This window comes from Nicotiana tabacum, chromosome 21 (genome assembly GCF_000715075.1).
Source record: "Nicotiana tabacum cultivar K326 chromosome 21, ASM71507v2, whole genome shotgun sequence".
NCBI lineage: Eukaryota > Viridiplantae > Streptophyta > Magnoliopsida > Solanales > Solanaceae > Nicotiana > Nicotiana tabacum.
Window position 1 is genome coordinate 79,471,419 of NC_134100.1, and position 15,160 is coordinate 79,486,578.

A 15,160-nucleotide genomic window follows, 5' to 3' on the forward strand; every position below is an offset into this window, starting at 1 on the left:
ATTTTTCAAATGTAATTATATTTTCACCAACAATTTTAAGGAGATTCATTATGGCTACAGTTAAAAAATTCGCGGATATCAAGGTAGGAGATCTCAACAAGCCATTCCATTTTAACAGTACTAATTTCAAGAGATGGAAGGGTAAAGTACTTTTTTATTTGAGTCTTCTCAATGTTTCTTACGTTTTAACTGAGAAAAATCCAAGCAAAGTAGACAACTCCTCCATGAATGATGATGAGCTAATTGCCCTTCAAGAAAAAATTAAAAAATACAACGATGATTCATACAAGTGTCGGTATTATTTTCTTAATTGTCTATCTGATAATTTTTATGATTATTATGATAGAACTTACTCTACTGCAAAGAAAATTTGGAAAGCATTGCAGAGAAGTATGATACCGAGGAGGCAGGTGCGAAAAAGTATGTTGCTAGCAGATTTTTGGACAATAAATCTGTAGTAGACCAAGCTCAAGACTTCATAATGATCGTTGAAGAGCTCAGGTATGAGGATATTAAAATTGGAGACAACCTTATTGTTTGTGGCATAATAGATAAACTTCCACCTTCATGGAAGGAATTTCAAAAAAACTATGCGCCACAAACAAAAGGAAACTTCACTTGAGACGTTGGTAATGCAGATTCACATGGAAGAAGAGGCATGAGGCCAAGATGCACTTATGCAATCGAAAGAGAGCACTCTACAACCATCACTACAAAGGTAAATTTAATTACTTCAAATAATAATATTTCTGAAACTCACGAAAATACTTCTTTGAAGCCGAAGGAGAAGACTTTTAAGAAAAATTATGGTCGACCTCCCAAGAAGAATAATGGTGCAAACAACCAAGCACGGAATCAACAAGTTCAAATTGTGAAATCATGCTTTGTCTGTGGCAAGAGTGGGCATATTGTTCGATTTTGTAAATTTCGAAAACGTGATCCTACACCACAGGAAAACGTTATCGAAGAGCCACTTGTGGCGGTGATAACAAACATTAACATGGTAGAAAATGTTGATGGATGGTGGGCTGATTTTGGAGCAAACCGTCATATTTGATATGATAGAGATTGGTTTAAAGTATATTCTCCATTTGAGTAGCCCAAAACCATCATGCTTGGTGATTCTCACACAACCCAGGTGCTTGGAAAGAGAGAAGTCGAGTTGAAGTTTACTTCAGGAAGAGTATTAACGTTGAAAGACGTACTTTATACTCCTTCAATGAGAAAAAATTTGATGTCTAGTTTTCTTCTTAACAAGGCAGGCTTCAAATAAATTATTAAGAGTGATCAATATGTAATAGTGAAAAAGGGTATTTTTGTGGGTAAGGGGTATGCATGTGATGTGATGTGATGTTCAAGTTGAATGTTGAGATGAATAAAACTTCTTCTAGTTCTGTTTATATGCTTTCTTCTACTATTTTTTGGCATGCTCATTTGTGTCATATTAATAATCGTTATGTGGGAATCATGAGTAGTTTAGGATTAATCCCAATGATTAAAAAGAATTTTAAAAAATGTGAGGCTTGTAGTAAAGCTAAATTAACTAAAAGGCCTCATTTCTAAGTTGAAAGAAAAACTAAATTGTTAGAATTAGTTCACACTGATATTTATGAACTTTGAGAAATTTTAACTCGTGGAGGAAATAGATATTTTATCACTTTTATTGATGATTTATCTAAGTATACATATGTTTACTTGAGGAAAAATAAAAGTGATGCGTTTGAAATTTTTAAAAATTATCTCCATGAGGTTTAAAATCAATTCGGTAGAAAAATAAAAAGAATTAGAAGTGATAGAAGCCGTGAATATGAGTCTAATGAATTTAATTCTTTTGTTAGATCATTGAGAATAATTCATGAAACTACTCCACCTTATTCTTCTGCATCAAATGATGATGGTGTGGCTGAAAGGAAAAAATAGAACTTTGGTAGAGTTAACTAATGTCATGCTTATTGAGTCAAATGCACCTTTAAATTTGTGGGGTGAAGCTACTTTGACTGCATGTTATGTGTTGAATAGGGTACCTCATAAGAAAATAAAATTGACACAATTTGAGTTGTGAAAAAATCACAAGCCAAATTTGGGTTAACTGAGAGTTCGGGGTTATTTAGCCTATGTTAGGCTAACAAATCCTAAAATTACAAAATTGGGTGAAAACGTTACCACTTGTGCTTTTCTTGGTTGTGCTTCTAATAGTACAACCTATAGATTTTTAAATCTTGAAGAGAATATAATTATAGAATTAGGTGATGCTATTTTTCATGAAAATAAATTTTCATTCGAGTCTAAAAATAGTGGGGGTCAAAGAGATAAAAGATAATTTTTTGTCTATGCCTAGTTCTTCTACTTCTATTTTGCAATGAAGAAAATGATGCTTTTGAGTTAAGAAGAAGTAAAAGAGCTAGAATAGAAAAAGATTTTGGTCCTGATTTTTATGTTTTTAATAATGAAAATGACCCTCTTACTTTACAAGAAGCTTTATTATCACCTGATGCTATTTTTTGGAAAAAGGCTGTAAATGATGAAATTGAGTCACTAATTTCTAATAAAATTTGGAAGTTGGTTGATTTACCACCAGGTTATAAAATAATTGGGTGCAAATGAGTCCTAAGAAAAAAGTTAAAATCGGATGGATCCGTTGATAAGTATAAGACTAGGTTAGTTACTAAAGGTTTTAAGCAACTAGAATGCCTAGAATGTTTTTTGATACTTTTTCTCTGGTAACTAGAATTACATCCATTAGACTTTTAATTGCTATTGCTGCAATTTTTGATTTGCATATTTATCAAATGGCTTGAAACATGCACCTAAGCAATAACATAAAAAGTTTGATTCCTACATGATTGAAAATAAATTTAAATAAAATGAGTGTGATAAGTGCATATATCATAAGTCTTCGAATAATTCACATGTAATTATTTGCCTCTATGTTGATGATTTGTTAATATTTGGCTCTAACGTGAATATTATTGGAGACTAAAAGCATGCTTAGTAGCCATTTTGACCTGAAAGATTTGGGTGAGGCAAATTTCATTCTTGGAATGAAGATTACTAGAATATGTGATGAAATTTTCCTTGATCGGTCACATTATGTTGAGAAAATTTTGAAAAAATATAATTTTATTGATTGCAAGCATGTTGTAACCCCTTTTGAGTCAAGTATTCACTTATTTCATGTACAAAGTGATAATGATGTGATAAATCAAAAGGAATATGCTAGCTTAATTGGAAGCTTGAGATATGTGACTGATTGTACTCGGTCTGATATTGCATACGCAGTAGGAGTACTTAGCAGGTTTACAAGCAAGCTAGGTAATGAACATTGGCATGCCATAACAAGAGTTATGAGGTATTTACTTGGTACAAAAACCTATGGCTTATTTTATAAAAAATATCCTGCTGTACTCGAAGGCTTTTCTGATGCAGATTGGAACACTTTATCTGGTGATTCCTGTTCTACTACATGTTATATTTTTACTTTGGGAAGTGGTGCTATTTGTTGGAAATCGAAAAAGCAAACAATAATTGCTAACTCTACCATGGAGGCTGAGCTAATTGCTTTAGCTTAAGCTAGTGAGGAAGTGAATTGGTTGAGAGATTTATTATTTCAAATTCCTTATTTTGAAAAACCAATTCTTCCTATTTTAATTCATTGTGATAGCACCACTGCAATTGGTAGAGTACAAAACCGTTATTACAACGGTAAATCCAGGTATATAAGGAGAAAACACAGTACTATGAGATCATATTTGACAAGTGGTACCATTAATGTTGATTATGTTAAATCTTACAGATCCACTGACTAAGGCCTTAGCAACAGAAAGGGTCTGGAGCACATCGAGGGGGATGGGATTAAAGCCCATAAGCTCATAAGTCATATATGAGGAAACCCAACCTGGGGACTAGAGATCCTATAACCAAGTTCAATGGGAAGAACGAATCATATGACGACTTGGTTTGAAATGCACTATTTTTATTATTGTTCCATCCCTATGGTGTGAGTGCATTTATCCTGTAATGATTTGCGAGGTTGAGTTTTATTAACTCTTAATGAAAATCTGTAGCTCGTATGAGTGAGGTGATAGAGTTACGGGAGCACCCTTGACAGATCTCACCTATGTGAGTGTGGAAGTAGGCCTCTTCCTATGAGAATTGGGCTTGTTCTTAAAAACACTCATGAAAACCGGGATAGCACAAGGCCGTAATGTGCTGGCTAATAAAATTCATATCAACACCTTGATTATTATGTGTAAGAAGTGATAATTAATTTCCCTAAAGCAGTTATAGTTCAAGTCTGAGACCACTACTGACTCTGGAGTAAAGATCGATGTTTTGCTAAGTGGAGGTTCAATGCAGAACACACCTTTATTATGCATAATAGTCTCCCTTCAACCGGTAAAATTCTCTTATTTTAATATTAAAATGAGTGGGAAAATATTAGTATAATAGCATTTTATTATTAAAATAAAATATACCATAACTCCCACTACTCCGTGATGTAGAAAATGGCCATAACTCCGATAACTCCCACTACTCCATGATGTAGAAAATGACAATAACTCTTTTTGTAACTCTTCTCCCATGTTCTACCACTAATTAAATAATTTAACCATTATCCCATGTTCTCCATGATTTCATATCTTATTACCCCACTTTCTTCCAATTTAATTCAAGGAAGAATTCCTACACCTATAAATAGGAGTCTTTCTTCCATAATGTGGTGAATATTTTTTTTGTAGAGTGTTTCAATAAAGTGAGGTTAAAGTTGTGAAAAAGAAGAAGAGAGTTTTTACTTTTGTTCAAGGAAGGTGTTTATCTTGGTGGAGTTTTGGACTCAACAACTTGTCTAGAGTTTGTTCGAGCCATACGACATGATCGAGCTGTTGTATCATGAGAGAGACAAGTCAAGAGGATTACTGCTGGACCAGTGGAGACTTTGCTGCATTGGACTTGAATCTCCTTAAAGAGAGCGAGATGTCTGCGTCTCAACCCGAAGATATTTTGTTTTCTTCATTTTATTTTTCAACTGTAATTGTATTTTCACCAACAAATTGGCCTACAACATGTACTTTGTTATAACAAGCCTAATAAGGCCTTTGGAAATAAAATAATAACCTACTATTTCCAATTTAATTGCATCGATAGTGTACAATTTTTGCTGTCAATTAGTATAGCTTAAATCCTTAAAAATTAATGCAAAATTGGCCGATACGAATTTATATTGTCACTTTTTCAATTGGCCCTATTATACGTAACACGCTTCTTTAGAATGTCATAGGAATTCTTATTTATGACATAAAAGAACTCACTCACATTGGTTTCTTTAAGTTCAATAATACTAAGATGCTACTATAGATTGATTTTGCACAAAATTCAATCAAACAAATTAACTACAATATCCATCACAAATTAAATTAGAGTTGACAATATGAAGTTATGTGCATAGGGTACATAAAGGTTATGTGTTTTTTTTTTTGAAATATTTAGCTTATATATATATATAATGCTTGACTATCCAAGTAGTAAGTTATTTTCAAAACCAATTATAAGATTAGAAAAATACTCTTCAAGAATAAATTTTACAACAGATTTTATTAAATATTTGACATAAGAAACAAGTGGCTCCACCTTAAGAAGAAAAAAAATCAAAGGAGAAATGGTTTATTACATCTGATTTTCTCCCATTTTGACTAGTAAGCATAAGCAAGTAGATTGAGTCAAAGAAGACGGGCTAGTTGAGTTTTGTACCAAAATATACTAATAAAAAAAGTAAAATGAGAGAGGCAGTGGAATTGAAATTCTAAGTTTGTCCAAGGTAAGAGTCACAACAGCAAATATACAATGCAGAGGAAAAGAGGCAAAGAAAAATTCATACAGATCGACCATTAAGGCCTACAAAAAAATAAAAGTACACAAACATTCCTGAGAGATCAACCATTAAACCCAAAAGCACAAAGAAAGCAAGGAAAAAGCACACAAAAATTCATACAAATCGACCATTTAATATACACAAAAATTCAATATCAAACACCATTTAATCATACAGATCGACCAAAATACACACAAAAATTCAAGGTCGAAAAATTAACAGAAAGAAAAAAATTAAACATGGGAGGTGTAAAAGCGATGTCGATTGAAGAGGAAAAGAGAAGTTAGAAGAAGAAGAAGAAGAAGGAGACAATGTATTTTGTTGTTGTGTGGCGGAAGTTTCTAGGTCGAAAAAGATTGGGGAAATAAATGGAGGGAGTGTGAAATAAATTACCCGCTATTATTTTAGGGTTGCATATCCGTAAATTGTATATAATTTTGTGGGGCTAATATTTTGCAACAAAATTATGCAAATTGCGGAGGTTGCTTATACCCTCCGCAAATAAACCTCCGCAATTTACCCCTTTTTTTGTAGTGATACTACAAGAGAGAAAGAAGATTCAAATGTCTTAGGAGATAAGAAGGCAAGTGGGATGTTTACAAATGAACAAAATCCTTGCTATTTATAGAAGTGAAATGACCTTAATAATGTCATGCATGACATCACATTAAGTGTGATCATGCAATATAAATGCATGTAAAAATGCATCTACCAATTTTCTCCTAAAAGGAGGCTTCCAAATGTTCACACTAGTTCACAATAATCTTGTAAAATTCAACAAATCTTCACCTTGGCAAGATTCCACTCTTTTAATTTTCTCTCACTGATAAATTTTGATTATATCTTCAACTTCAATCTTCAAAGTTCAACAATGTTGATCAAGTTCAAACAATGTTGAAATTTGATCGCAGTCACTTCTTTCCTGCTCAAAAATCAATCCAACATCTACAGTATTACGAATATAACGTAGAATCCATTTCACAGCTTGCCAATTCTCTTTTTCTGGATCATGCATATATCTGCTTACAACTCCGATAGCATGTGAAATATCAGGTCTTGTGCAAACCATTGCATACATTAAGGTACTAACAACATTCGCATATGGTACTCTTGACATATACTCTCGTTCAGCTTCATTCTTCGGCGACATAGTAGCACTAAGCTTTAAGTGAGGAGTAAGCGGAGTGTAAATCGACTTCGTGTTCTCATTCATGCCAAATCGATCTATTACTCTTTTCAAGTATTCTTTCTGAGATAGATAGAGTTTCTTTGATTGTCTATCTCTTTTTATCTCCGTGCCAAGAATTTTCTTTGCCTCACCCAAATCTTTCATCTCAAACTCCTTTCTTAGTTGAATCTTAAACTTCTCAATTTCCTCTTAACTTTTGTAAGCTATCAATATATCATCAATGTATAGGAGAAGATATGTGAAGGATCCATCTTTAAGTTTGCGCAAATACACACAATGATCGTATTTGCTTCTTATGTACTTCTGCCACAACATAAACTTGTCAAATCATTTGTACCATTGTCTAGAAGATTGTTTTAATCCGTACAATGATTTTTCAAGTTTGCACACCATATTTTCTTTTCTAACAACTTTGAATCCTTCTGGCTGAGTCATATAGATTTCCTCTTTCAAGTCTCCATATAAAAATGCAGTTTTTACATTTAACTGAACTAGTTCCAAATTTAACTGTGCTACCAAAGCCAACAAAACTCTAATGGAGTAGTGTTTCACGACTGGAGAAAATACCTCATTGTAATCAATTCCCTCCTTTTGAACGTACCTTTTGGCCACCAATCTTGCTTTGTAGCGAACATCTTCTTGGTTAGGAAATCTTTCTTTCTTTGCAAATACCCATTTGCACCCAATTGCTTTCTTGCCCTTCGGGAAATTGGCTAATTTTCATGTATGATTATGATGAAGGGACTGAATTTATTCATTCATGACAATCCTCCACTTATCTTTTTCTGAACTTTAGACTGCATCTTTATAATTGGTAGGAACACCATCAGCTACAATTGAGGCTGCACAAGCCACCGTCTCTATGAGACGAACACGTTTATTTGTTGTTCTTTTTGGCTTGCTGGTTGCTATTGATTCAAGTTGTTGTTAGGGTTCCTGAGTTGGAATCTCCCCTTCCATTGACTCTTCTTCCGGGGAAAAATCTTTTATTATTTCCTCGTGTTCTCCATGTGTTGGGAAAATTAATTTTCCCTCAAACTCCACGTGCTTTGAATCACCATCAGTTTGTTTGACATCTTCAACTGTCACCTTATCTATTATGGAAGATTCATCAAAGGTAACATCTCTGCTGAATATTATTTTTTTTGTCTCTGGACACCATAATTGGTATCATTTGACTCCAGAAGTATTCCCCATAAATATAGCTTTCTTTGCTCTCTGATCCAGTTTTGACTCTTTCAAATGATAGTATGCAATTGAGCCAAACACATGCAAAAAATTATAAACTTCAGCAGGTTTTCCATACCATTTTTCAAATGGTGTCTTTCCACCAATAGCGTCAGATAGTAGACGATTAATGAGGTGGCATGCATATGTTATTGCCTCAGCCCAAAATTCTTTGTCCAAACCAGCATTGGACAACATACATCGAACCTTCTCCAGCAAAGTACGATTCATACGTTCTGCCACTCCATTTTATTGTGGTGTATTTATGACGGTGAAATGACTCAAAATGCCATAATCTTCACAAATCTTATTGTAAAGATCATTTTTGTATTTTCCATCGTTATCTGTGCGAAGATATATTATCTTTCTGCCTGTTTGAGTCTCTATCATCGCCTTCTATTTGAGAAAAATTCTTAGCACTTCATCTTTGGTTTTCATAAGTATACACCCACACTCTCCGGGAAAACTCATCAATAAATGTTACAAAATAGTGTTTCCCATCTAATGAAGGTGTTTTGGAAGCACCCCAAACATCAGAGTGAACATAATCCAAAATACCTTTAGTATTATGGATAGTTGTTCCAAATTTAACCCTTGTATATTTTCCCTTGACACAATGCTCACAAAACTCTAAATTGTAAGTCTTTACTCCTTTTAACAATTCTTGATCTGATAAAATTTTTAAGGATTTTCCTCCAGCTTGTCCCAAACGCATGTGTCATAGCTTGGTTGCTTCTGCCTCCTTGTTATCACTGGATGTCATTGTTGCTGTCCCAATAAGTGTACTCCGTGATAGTGGTACATGTTATTATTTCGCCGAATTCCCTTCATTACCACTAGTGCACTGGAGCATATTCTTATTACCCCATTTTCTGCAATAACTTTGAGCCCCTTTGACTCTAGGGCTCTAACAGAAATGAGATTTTTATTCAATTCCGGTACGTATCGAACATCTGTTAATGTTTTGATCAATCCATCATGGTTCCTTAATTGGATTGAATCAATACCATATGCGGTAAGAGAATTGTTATTTGCGGTGTGAATAACTCCACATTCTACTTCTTGAAAATTAACAAACCAGTCCCAATTGGGATACATATGATAGCTACAAGCTGAATCCATCAGCCATATGTCCGATGGTTTGAATGGCTCAATTGTAACTAGTGAGAAATCAGTCGTCACAATCAACTATATTTGAATCCATGATAGCCTTCTCATTGTTAGGTTTTGGCCTTGTTTTTCAACTTTGGACAGTGTGATCATGCAATGTAAATGCATAAAAAAATGCATCTACCAATTTTTTCCTAAAAGGAGGCTTCCAAATATTCATACTAATTCACATTAATCTTGTCAAATTCAACATATTTCGAATCAGAAAAAGATCTAGTCTAGGCAGAAACATAGAATGGACAAAATTGAAATAGGTATTATACATACTTGATGTTTTTTGTTGGTGCAGTTGAGTTCATCCAAAATGTACTTCCCTGTTTCGAGTTGTTCTTTTATTTTTATGAAGTAATAAAATTCATTAAGGGTATCAAGGAGATGCAAAAAGAACCTTGCCTTCGAGTTTTTGCATAAAGATGAAATCTCCAGCTTCTTGATTACTTTAGGCGTAACCTGCAATTCATTTAAAACTAAATGACCAGCTAAAAGAATTTCAAGATGCTTCTTTTTACCTAAATCAGCAGACCAGATGATGCGTTAAAAGGAAATTGTATAGATTATCAGTGTCATATTTTTTTATCAACAACCCAACTCATGTTGGATTCATAGTTCTCTATGAGGAGTATAATAGAAAAATTGATAGACACCATGATATATAGGAGGCCCAGTTATCTTATGCAAAAATTAAAACCTTCTTGTTATTTTAGTATAGAGAGACCTCAGTGAGTAGTCGCGTTTATAGGTTGTTGTTCACTTAACATCAACTTTATTTCTCAAAAAAGAAAGAAACTCTTCCACACCAATCAAAAGCATGACATCTAATTTAACATGATGAGAAACCATGCTGAAAGTGTTAAGATTATAAGAAAATATGGTCGATAAGTTACCTCTAAAATGATCAACTTGGAGACAAATTATCATATTTCATATCAGCTGGTATCAAGCATATTCGACAGACATGAGCCGAAAAGACCTTTAATTTGTTCATCCATCAAGTGATTTAAGATCTGAGTAAAAATGTTGTTTTTTGACTCTTTAATTAAAATAAAGGGATAAGCCCATTTTTCTCAAGTCGCAGGTGCGAGCCCGCAAGTGTGTCTTCTTGGCCACATAAGCGGCTTCGGAGCCTTGGCCAGTGGTCTGTAGGAGCGAAGGGTTGAGCGCAGAAGCGACCCCGCTTCTACGTGAGGAGCCGCAGAAGCGAGACCGCAAAAGCGGAAACCCGTCCGCAGATGCGGCCTACGCTGGGCCTGTGGAGTTCCGCAGAAGCGGGCCTATTGCCGTAGAAGTGGTACCGCAAATGCGGAAGTTCTGCTGGGAAGAACCCTCATTTAATGTCGGGACTCAATCATTTTGGGTTCATTTATTTCATTCTTTAGGCGATTTTTGGAGCTCTAAGAGAGGGGCTTTCACCTATCACTTTGAGTTAAGTAATTTTTATACAATGTGAGTTAAATACATAGATTATGGGTAGATTTAACATGTAAAATTTGTAAAATCATGGGTTTAGATGAAAAAACTAGGTTTTGATAAAAATGAGATTTAACCACGAAAATGGTCAGGGAATTGAGTAAAAATTATATATTTGAATCCGTGAGATTATGGGTAACATTGATTTTCAAAAGTTTTCGAAATCCGGGCACGTGGACCCGGGGATAAATTTTAGGAATCCTTTAATTGGGGTTGGGTAATCACTCTAATGGTTAAATTATGAACTTTTGAACATGTATTGATTAATTTACATAATATTTGACTAGTTTCGGATTTTCGGCGCCGAGTTTGAGGCCTTAGAGTCGAAATTGAGGCCAGAAAGTGAGTTTCGAGACGAGGTAAGTCTCTTGCCTAACCTTGTAAGAGGAAATTTACTCCATAGGTAATTAAAATTAATATTTTCTTCTAATTGTGGGGGCTACGTACGCACAAGGTGACGAGAGTCCGTGCGTAGCTACTATTCTTGCTAATGTTCGGGTAGCTTAGGACCCAAACCATGGATTACTTGAAATGTTTGCTCCCTACTTGTTAATTTAAGGGTACAAAATTATATTAGGACTTGTTAGAGGAATTTTAATAGACCGAATTTCACTTACTCAAATTTTTAGCGGATCACTTGACTGTTAATGGAAATTATATTATATTGTGTACTAGCCCTGTTATAACGTCAAGTCAAATGCTTATAAAGTATCTTCTTTTCTTGTAGAGTGGGCCGAATGCCTCGACAGTAAATAGATGCATCTATGGATCGTGTCGCATGTCCCTCGACAGTGTACATATTATTCTGGATCGGATCGTACGACCTCGACATAAATCATGCTTAATAATACTTGGAGTCAGATCATACTTGATGTGGTTACAATTGGTAACGGAAGGAGATTTACTTGGAATTTATTAATTGTGAAGTAATTCTTTGTTTCTGCTTGTTAATGAGTTATTATTATTATTATTATCTACATAACCCATATCTGTTTAGAATTTCTATATTCATATTGTTAGCCCATAGTAAGTGTCGAAGTCGATCCCTCATCATTACTTTTTCGAGGTTAGACTTGATACTTACAGGGTACACGCTGTTTATGTACTCACGCTATACTTCTGCACTAATTGTGTAGGATCTGAGGCAGGTGCATCTGGCGGTACTACCGACGCGCATCCCAGATATCCCGAGGCCTAGTAGTGAGCTGCATTCCTGAGCTATTCCGTAGCACCTAGAGTCTCTCATTTACATTTATTTTTGTCTATTTCTATTTCAGACAGTGGCTAGAGTTTTGTATAATCTATTAGTGCTCATACACTCGTGACACCAGGTCTTGGCACACACACTAGTAGACTTTATGATTTTGGAGTATCTACGTACTTATGCGTGCATTCAGATGCTTTCATTTTATTTGTCTAACTCTCTATTTCGCAAATTTCTAAATACATGAAACTTAATTACTTGTAAGCCTATTAAAAGAAGTAATCACGTAGTAAATTCATCGTAGGCTTGCCTAGCGGCGACCTTAGGCGTCATCATGACCTATAGGAGAAATTGGGTCGTGACAACTTTTGATATCTTTACTTGTACTGTTTGATTCTATTCTGGAACAGTTGTATTTAGAGATTTTCTAGTAAATTCTGTAGAACTTGTGACTTGTACTACTTGTTTTGGGATTGTAGAAATTTTTATTTCATATTTAATAATTGTTGGTTGAGTTGCCACTAATTTAGTATGTGTTAGGCTTATCTAGTCCCTAAGACTAGGTGCCATCACGAGTCACGACATCTTACAGGGGAAAATTTGAATCGTGATATTTATCATATGTAGCGAATAAATATGGGCTAGAAAAGATAACCAGAAAAACAAGAAAAATTGAAACAAAACTAAACAAAAATGAGAGAGCAGAGGGAAGGATAACTCACCGGAGAATAGACATCATAAGAGCAACTCCAACCTTGTCCCCAAAATGGGAAATTTCACTGCAACGCTCCCCCATTTTTGTCCCCAAAATGGGGAGTGAATAATGTCTTCCCAAATTTGGGGACACACTATTCATCTCCATATTTACTATTTTTCATTAAAATATTATTATTATTATTATTTAATCTTTTAATTTATCTTTTTATAAATACTTAATTATGTTTATATAATATATTTACCTAATTAATTTTTCATCTTAACTTTGACGTATAATTTTGAAAAATTAATTATCGTGCATCTATTTTTTAATGTAAAATTGGTAGTTAATTTTATTATGAGTTATAATTGTATGAAAAAGAATAACCATCACAAAAATGAAAGGTGAAATTATAAAATATTTGATGTTGCTAAAATTGAAATACATTAAAATTGAAAATACATTAAAATTGGAAATACATTAAAATTAAAAATACATTAAATTAAAATACATTAAAATTGAAAATACATTAAAATTTGAAATACATTAAAATTGAAACTACGTTAAATAACATAATAATTTAGTAGCGAGACATGTCGTTTTCAGGTGCACCAAAATTATTATAGTACTGAGTGAATGAGGCTCAAATGATTGTTGTGGTTGTGACTGTTGTGGTTGTTGACTTCTTTTATATATTATTGTTGTTGTTGTTCTTGCCGCAAATATTCACGACGAACTGGATCCAAAACAGAATCCACATCCATGGACATAATTTTACGATCATATTTCAATTCTTTTAGTCTTATTTTTTCTCTTTCAATGTCATTTGTTTCTTTTTGTCTCTCAGTAGAAATGACAGTAGATGAAAATCAACGATTTCAGAATTTTTTAGCTCGACATAGAAGAATTAAGAACAAAGATGCTCATTTTGCATTTCGTAATGCATTAATAGATCATTTATGGAAGAATACTAGAGGTTGAAGTTGAATATTTATGTAGTATTTCGAATGAATTTTATCGTTATGTAATATGTATTTAATTAATCTTGTATCGCAATGATTTCGCTTTTATTTGAATTATTAGTTAATCTATAATAATTGATTACAAATTATATTATTTAAAATTTTATGGAATTGTTTTAATGGAAATTACAAATTAATGAAAATAAAAGATGGATTTTTTTAATGGAAATTAAAAAATAAAATTGAAATAAAAAATAATAATATAATATATAAGAGGGAGAAGAATATAAAAAATATATTCTCTCTTGGGTAAAAAATTTGAAAAAATGGTTGGAGTAAGTTGTCCCCGAAACCCGGAAGAGGAAGACTTACCGAGAGAGATAAAAATGTACCCAATTTGTGGAAAGACAAAGATCTGACGTGAGTGATTTCTAATCAATGACGCATAATTGTTTTGGAAAGACAAAAGAGCCACATAGTATGCCCACATTTCAGGTCATATTAACAGAAATATCCTCATTGACAGAAATGCCCTTGATAGTACCAAAACCTTCACTTATAATATAGTTAATACTAAAATAATCTTATTTAATTTAAACTATTAAGTAATACATAATTACTTTTGGAATGAACTTTCATATTTATTTATTGATTTTTTTGATATATTTAAATTATCTTGAAAAAATAAGTACTTTTTAATTTTATTTTTATATTTTAATTAAATAAAATAAAAACTTAATTATTATCTTTAATACTAATAAATAGTTGTGATTATTTATATACTTATTTAACATTAACTATTAAGTAAATCTCTTCATGTCCTTATTCGTAATTTGACATTTAAAAATACTTTTTGAAAAGTTTGGCCAAATACAAATTGTTGATCAAAAGTGTTTTTCAAATTGATTAGCCAAATACAAACTGTTTTTCTTCAAAAGTACTTTTTCGATAAACACTTCTCAAAATAAGTTGATTTTTTCAACTTGGCCGATTAATGAGAAAACTTTTAAAAATAATTTAACTTTAAACTTTTTATTTTACTCATTTTACCCTTAATGAGAAATTTTTATAGTCACACAAATATTATAGTCCCACAAAGTTTTTATCCTTTAAATTTTTTAGATTATAAGTTTCAAGACTCCCCTTTCTTTTCTTTTTAAACCCGTGCCGAGTAAATTACGTTACATAAATTGAAACAGATTGATTATAAAATATAAAAATGGATAAAGAAAATGTGGTTCTTTTTCTTTGTCCTATTTGTTCTGGTCAAATCTGGATCTTAGTCCAATAAGATGGCCATTTCGTTTTTTGTATAAATTATACAATTAGGAGAAGTGAGAAAGCCAAGATGAATTCTACTTTCATCATATGGCAT